The 6,894-nt window shown below is 52.9% G+C and overlaps 1 long non-coding RNA gene across 1 annotated transcript; it reads right to left on the bottom strand.

Moving 5' to 3' along the window:
- Positions 1–3,702: 3,702 nt before the first annotated feature.
- Positions 3,703–6,310, bottom strand: LOC119938006. The gene is made up of 3 exons (XR_005454324.1): positions 6,226–6,310; positions 4,558–4,584; positions 3,703–3,849 (listed from the first exon to the last, which is right to left on the bottom strand). It is a non-coding gene; the product is annotated as an uncharacterized LOC119938006 (long non-coding RNA).
- Positions 6,311–6,894: the final 584 nt, after the last annotated feature.

Here is a 6,894-nt window from a genome sequence, read left to right as displayed (position 1 = left end):
CTTCCTCCTCCTCCTCCTCCTCCTCTTCCCCGCTCGCGCCCCCAACGGCCGTTACAGCCCCGCGAGGCCGCGCCGGCGGAGAGCGCGCGCCACCCCAGGCCCCGCCCCTCCCCGCGCCTAGCCAATCCGAAAACGCTCCTGCAGCCTCAGGCCACGCCCCTCCCCGCGCCTAGCCAATCCGAGGCCGCTCCCTCAGCCCCTTCCCAGGCCCCGCCCATCATCACACCCAAACAATCCGAGGCCTCCCCCGCAGCTACAGGCCCCGCCCCTCTCCGCGCCTAACCAATCCGAGGCCGTCCCTGCAGCCTCAAGCCACGCCCCTCCCCGCACCTAGCCAATCACAGGCAGCCCCCTCAGCCCCACCCAGGCCCCGCCTCTCCCCGCGCCTAGCCAATCCGAAGCCGCTCCTGCAGCCTCAGGCCACGCCCCCCCGCGCCTAGCCAATCCGAGGCCGCTCCCTCAGCCCCTTCCAGGCCCCGCCCATCACCACGCCCAACCAATCCGAGGCCTCTCCGCAGCTACAGGCCCCGCCCCTCTCCGCACCTAACCAATCCGAGGCCGTCCCAGCAGCCTCAAGCCACGCCCCTCCCAGCACCTAGCCAATCACAGACAGCCTCCTCAGCACCGCCTAGGCCCCGCCCCTCAACACGCCCAACCAATCCGAGGCCGTCCCCCGCAGCTCCAGGCCCCGCCCCTATCCGCGCCTAACCAATCCAAGGCCGCTCCCGCAACCTCAGGCCCGCCCCTCTCCTCGTCTCGCCAATCCGAAGCCTCTCCTGCAGCCCCCTCCCCCCCCACACCGGCCCCGCCCCTTCCCACGCCTAACCAATTCATTCATTCATTCATTCAATCGTATTTACTGAGCGCCTACTGTGTGCAGAGCACTGTACTAAGCGCTTGGGAAGTCCAAGTTGGCGACATCTAGAGACGGTCCCTACCCAACAGCGGGCTCACAGTCTAGAAGGGGGTGACAGACAACAAAACAAAACATAGTAACCAAATAAAATAAATAGAATAAATCTGTACAAATAAAATAAATAAATAGAGTAATAAATACGTACAAACATATATACATATATACAGGTGCTGTGGGAAGGGGAAGGAGGTAAGGCGGGGGGGATGGGGAGGGGGAGAAGGAATGGGAAGGAACCAATCCGGGGCCGCCCCCCCTCCCAGCCCCAGGCTCCGCCCCTCTCCGCGCCTAGCCAATCCGAGGCCGCCCCCAGCCCCAGGCCCCGCCCCTCTCCGCGCTTTGCCAATCTCTCCCCATCCCCATCGCCTTACCTCCTTCCCCTCCCCACAGCACTGTATATATGAATATATGTTTGTACATATTTATTGCTCTATTTATTTTACTTGTACATATTTATTCTATTCATTTCATTTTGTGAATATGTTTTGTTTTGTTGTCTGCCTCCCCCTTATAGACTGTGAGCCCACTGTTGGGTAGGGACTGTCTCTATATGTTGCCAACTTGGACTTCCCAAGCGCTTAGTACAGTCCTCTGCACACAGTAAGCGCTCAATAAATACGATTAATTGATTGTTTGACCGTCTCTAGATGTTGCCAACTTGTACTCCCAAGCGCTTAGTCCAGTGCTCTGCACACAGTAAACGCTCAATAAATACGACTGAATGAATGAAGTCCGAGGCCGCCCCTGCAGCCCCCACAACCCCAGGCCCCGCCCCTTGGGGCGGCCTCCTCTTTTCCCGCTTCATCCTCCCTTGTTCCCACTCCTGGAAACAAACGTCTTTTTATTAAATTTGGTTCTAATCGCTGTCCGTAGGGGAGGAGGAGGAAAGAGGAGGAGGGAGGAGGGAAGGAAGTCCCCCTCATAATAATAATGATAGTATTTGTTAAGCGCTTACTATGTGCCAAGCACTGTCCTAAACGCTGCGGGGATACGAGGTGATCAGGTTGTCCCACGTGGGGCTCACAGTCTTAATCCCCATTTTACAAATGAGGGAACTGAGGCTCAGAGAAGTGACTTGCCCAAGGTCACCCAGCTGACGTGGGGGAGCGGAATTCGAACCCATGACTTCTGACTCCCAAGCCTGGGCTCTTTCCACTGAGCCACGCTGCTTCTCATCTGTTCCAGCTCCCAGCCTCTGGTCGGGGAAAAGCTAATAATAATGATGGTATCTGTTAAGGGCTTACTACGTGCCAAGCACTGTTCTAAGCGATGGGGTGGATACAAGCTAATCAAGTTGGACACGGTTCCTGTCCCACATGGGGCTCACGAGCTTACTCGCCATTTTACAGATGAGGGAACTGAGATCCAGGGAAGTGGAGTGACTCGACCAAGGTCACAGAGCAGACACGTGGCAGAGCAGGAGTAAAACCCAGGTCCTTCTGATTCCCAGGCCCATGCTCTAAAAATAATAATAATAATGATGATGGCATTTGTTAAGCGCTTACTATGTGCGAAGCACTGTTCTAAGCACTGGGGGCGGGTACAAGTTGATCAGACGGAGGCTGTTTGGTGTCCGGTTCAGAGCCCAGTTGGGGCTGCTGGGGGGGGGGGGGGGTAATCTAATTTCTTACCCCTCCCCTCCCACCTCATTTAATAAGGTTTTGATGTGAGGACACCTTCTCCAGGAAGCTCTCTATGATTGCAGGGGTGTTGTGGGGTCTTGCACTATTCCCCTGAGCCGGCCTCCACTGTTAAAATGACAAATAAAAGTTCGTTCTATTCTTCCCTGGGCAGTTAATACGGAAGCTCCACAAGGGCGGGAACCATATTGCCTGGGTATGCTAGGGAGGGTGTAATAATAATAATAATAATAATAATAATAATAATAATAATGGCATTTGTTAAGTGCTTACTACGTGCAGAGCACTGTTCTAAGCACTGGGGAGGATACAAGGTAATCAGGTTGTCCCACTTGGGGCTCACAGTCTTCATCCCCATTTTCCAGATGAGGTAACTGAGGCCCAGAGAAGTGAAGTGACTGGCCCAAAGTCACGCAGCTGACAAGTGGCGGAGCCGGGATTAGAACCCATGACCTCTGGCTCCCAAGCCTGTGCTCTTTCCACTGAGCCACACAGCTTCTCTAGCCACTAAGCCGTGACGAGTGGCATGGCCTAAAGGAAAAGGGCACCGGCCTGGGATTCACAGGACCTGGGTTCTAGTTGAGCCTGCTGGAGAAGACGGGGAGGATTGAGATTGCACTGGAGTCACTCCACAAACCAGTGGACTCAATTCCTCTGCTCAGGTTCTGGATCTGTGGCAAGATGTGGTAGCAACCCCAGGATAGACCCTCGGGGCTGGAGTCCAGAGCGGCGGGGTGTGTGTGTGGCGGATTCATTCATTCACTCATTCAATCCTATTTATTGAGCGCTTACTGTGTGCAGAGCACTGTACTAAGCGCTTGGGAAGTACACGTTGGCAACATATAGAGACGGTCCCTACCCAACAACAGGCTCACAGTCTAGAAGGGGGAGACAGAGAACAAAACAAAACATGTGGGCAGGTGATGGCAATCCTACCGTTGGCATTAAAATACCAGTCCCAAACAGCAGTCGTCAGGCTCGAGGACTTTATTGGACGAACTGCCAGGTTGCAGGTGCCAGGTGGATTTGGGGGTGACCAGGAGGCCGTGGGGAATTGACTGAGCAAACTGATAGCCCCAAGGCCAGTGTTTTCTGCTTTGAACCCCCGGGACTCACAGACACCTGCCTCCACCCTGGAGCTCACCCCTCACCAACTCTTCTGTGTTACCCAGGATCACTCCGGCTTCTAAAGGCGAGAAAAGGATGGGTGTTGTTTACCCTCTTGGGGGAAAGACATTTATCTCCAGTTCACCATGAATGTTCCCATGAGGATGAATGCCCACAGTGGCAAGGAACCTGGAATGGGAAAACAATAAAAGAAGAGTAACCGATTTGGAGGCAGCAGGATGGACCAAGTAACATCCGTGAGGTCATTCCAAGACAGGATTCTATGGCATGGAGTGGGCTTTTCTGAGGGGAGCCGGTAGGGATGGGAAAGGACAGAAATGCCTGGAGAAGGGAGGGGAAGGGGCTACGGAGGTAGGGTTGAGCAAAGTCCCTTCCCCACGCCCCATCCTAAAATTGGGGTAGGGGAAAGGGGGCTGTAACCAGTCAGGACCGTGCTTTGTAGCAAAACAGCAGAAAGGATCGTCGTTCCCAGTTTGCATCCATGAGGTCATTCCGAGACAGCATTTTATCATCATCAATCGTATTTATTGAGCGCTTACTATGTGCAGAGCACTGTACTAAGCGCTTGGGAAGTACAAATTGGCAACATATAGAGACAGTCCCTATCCAACAGTGGGCTCGCAGTCTAAAAGACTGGCATGGAGTGGGTTTTTCTGAGGACAGCCGGTAGGCGCGGGGAAGGACAGAAATGGAAGATCACACAGCAAGAGGGTGGTAGATTTGGAGCTAAAACCTAGACCTCCTGCATTCCCCGCCTGTTCCTCTCCAGACTCCCCACGTGCCCCTCCAGTGCCCCCAGACCATTGGTTTCACCCCCTCAGGCCCAAGAGTCCCCTCACTGAAACGTCATAACCAGAGATGAAAATCTCTACAGACCTGCCAGGGTGCCTTTATTCCTGGGTTCTGAAATGATAAGAATGAAGCATTTAATGGGGACCGAGACTGCACTGTGGCAGCATGGCTTGGGAGTCAGAGGTCATGGGTTCTAACCCCGGCTCCGCCACTTGTCAGCTGCGTGACTTTGGGCAAGTCACTTCACTTCTCTGGGCCTCAGTTACCTCCTCTGTAAAATGGGGATGAAGACTGTGAGCCCCATGTGGGACAACCTGATCACCTCGTATCCTCCCCAGAGCTTAGAACAGTGCTTGGCACATAGTAAGCGCTTAACAAATGCCATTATTATTATTACTGTTAACACCCTCCCTAGCACACCCAGGCAATATGGTTCCCACCCTTGCAGAGCTTATGTATTAATTGCCCAGGGAAGAATAGAACAAACCTTTATTTGTCATTTTAACAGTGGAGGCCGGCTCAGGGGAACAGTCCAAGCCCCCCCAGCACCCCTGCAATCAGAGAGGGCTTCCTGGAGAAGGTGTCCTCACATCAAAACCTTAAATGAGGTGGGAGGGGAGGGGTAAGAAATTAGATTCCCCCCCGCCCCCAGCAGCCCCAGCTGGGCTTTGGTCCAGACACCAAACAGCCACGGTCTGATAGGCTTTTCAACAGTGTTTCTGAAAGGTTTTTTGTGTTTCTTTTTTAAAATGGAATTTGTTAAGCGCTTAGTATATGCCAGGCACTGTACTAAGCGCTGGCGTGATCCAAGCTAATCAGAATGGACGCAGTCCCTGTCCCACATGGGGCTCCCAGTCTTAATTCCCATTTTCCAGATGAGGGAACTGAGGCCCAGAGAATCAATCAATCAATCGTATTTATTGAGCGCTTACTGTGTGCAGAGCACTGTACTAAGCACTTGGGAAGTACAAGTTGGCAACATATAGAGACAGTCCCTACCCAACAGTGGGCTCACAGTCTAAAAGGTGGAGACAGAGAACAAAACCAAACATACTAACAAAATAAAATAAATAGAATAGATTTGTACAAGTAAAATAAATAAATACATAGAGTAATAAATATGTACAAACATATATACATATGTACAGGTGCTGTGGGGAAGGGAAGGAGGTAAGATGAGGGGGATGGAGAGGGGGATGAGGGGGAGAGGAAGGAAGGGGCTCAATCTGGGAAGGCCTCCTGGAGGAGGTGAGCTCTCAGTAGGGCCTTGAAGGGACGAAGAGAACTTGCTTGGCAGATGGGCAGAGGGAGGGCATTCCAGGCTCCGGGGATGACGTGGGCTGGGGGTCGATGGCGGGACAGGTGAGAACGAGGCACGGTGAGAAGATTAACAGCAGAGGAGCGGAGGGTGTGGGCTGGGCTGGAGAAGGAGAGAAGGGAGGTGAGGTAGGAGGGGGCGAGGTGATGGACAGCCTTGAAACCGAGGGTGAGGAGTTTCTGCCTGATGTGCAGATTGATTGGTAGCCACTGGAGATTTTTGAGGAGGGTAGTAACATGCCCAGAGCATTTCTGGACAAAGACAATCCGGGCAGCAGCATGAAATATGGATTGGAGTGAGGAGAGACATGAGGATGGGAGATCAGTGAAGTGACTTGCCCAAGGTCACACAGCAGACAGGTGGAGGAGCCGGGAGGGACGATGTGGGGAAGAAGTGCAGGACTCCCTCCCCTCCTCGCCAAAGGGCGCAGTTACCTTGGATCCTGAGCGGTCCATACGACAGAGTAGGGCCAGGGCCTTTCAGCCCGCTTCTGACAGGGTCACTGGACCTGTGGCAGGACTGGGGAGACATCCAGACATGGAGTCAGCGGGGCTACTCCTCCCGGCCGGCCCTGGGACCGGCAGTCCCTACCGGGTGTCCCTACCCTGGGACAGAAGTCTGTCAACCTCTCGCCAAGCCAGAGTGTCAGCCGAACTGTTCATTACCAATCAAAATCATTTTTCGAGCATGTTACCGTACCGGTCAGTCAGTCATATTTCTGAGCACTTACAGTGTGCAGAGTTCTGTGTTAAGTGCTTGGGAGAGTAAAATACCACAATACAACAGTAGACGTGTTCCCTGCCCACAACGAGCTTACAGTCTAGAGGGATTTCAATGTCAGTCAACCCTATTTATTGAGCACTTACTGTGTGCAGAGCACTGTACTAAGCTCTTGGGTAAATCACTTAACTTCTCTGTGCCTCAGTTACCTCGTCTGTAAAATGGGGATTAAGAATGTGAGCCCCACGTGGGACAATCTGCTAACCTTGTTATCTATCTCAGCGCTTAGAACAGTGCTTGGCCCATAGTAAACGCTTAACAAAAGCTATCATTATTATTATTATTATTGGGAGAGGACAATACAATAATATAACTCATTTTTT

This window comes from Tachyglossus aculeatus, chromosome 16, assembly GCF_015852505.1.
Source record: "Tachyglossus aculeatus isolate mTacAcu1 chromosome 16, mTacAcu1.pri, whole genome shotgun sequence".
Lineage (NCBI taxonomy): Eukaryota > Metazoa > Chordata > Mammalia > Monotremata > Tachyglossidae > Tachyglossus > Tachyglossus aculeatus.
This window is presented reverse-complemented; position numbering and strand designations above follow the sequence as displayed.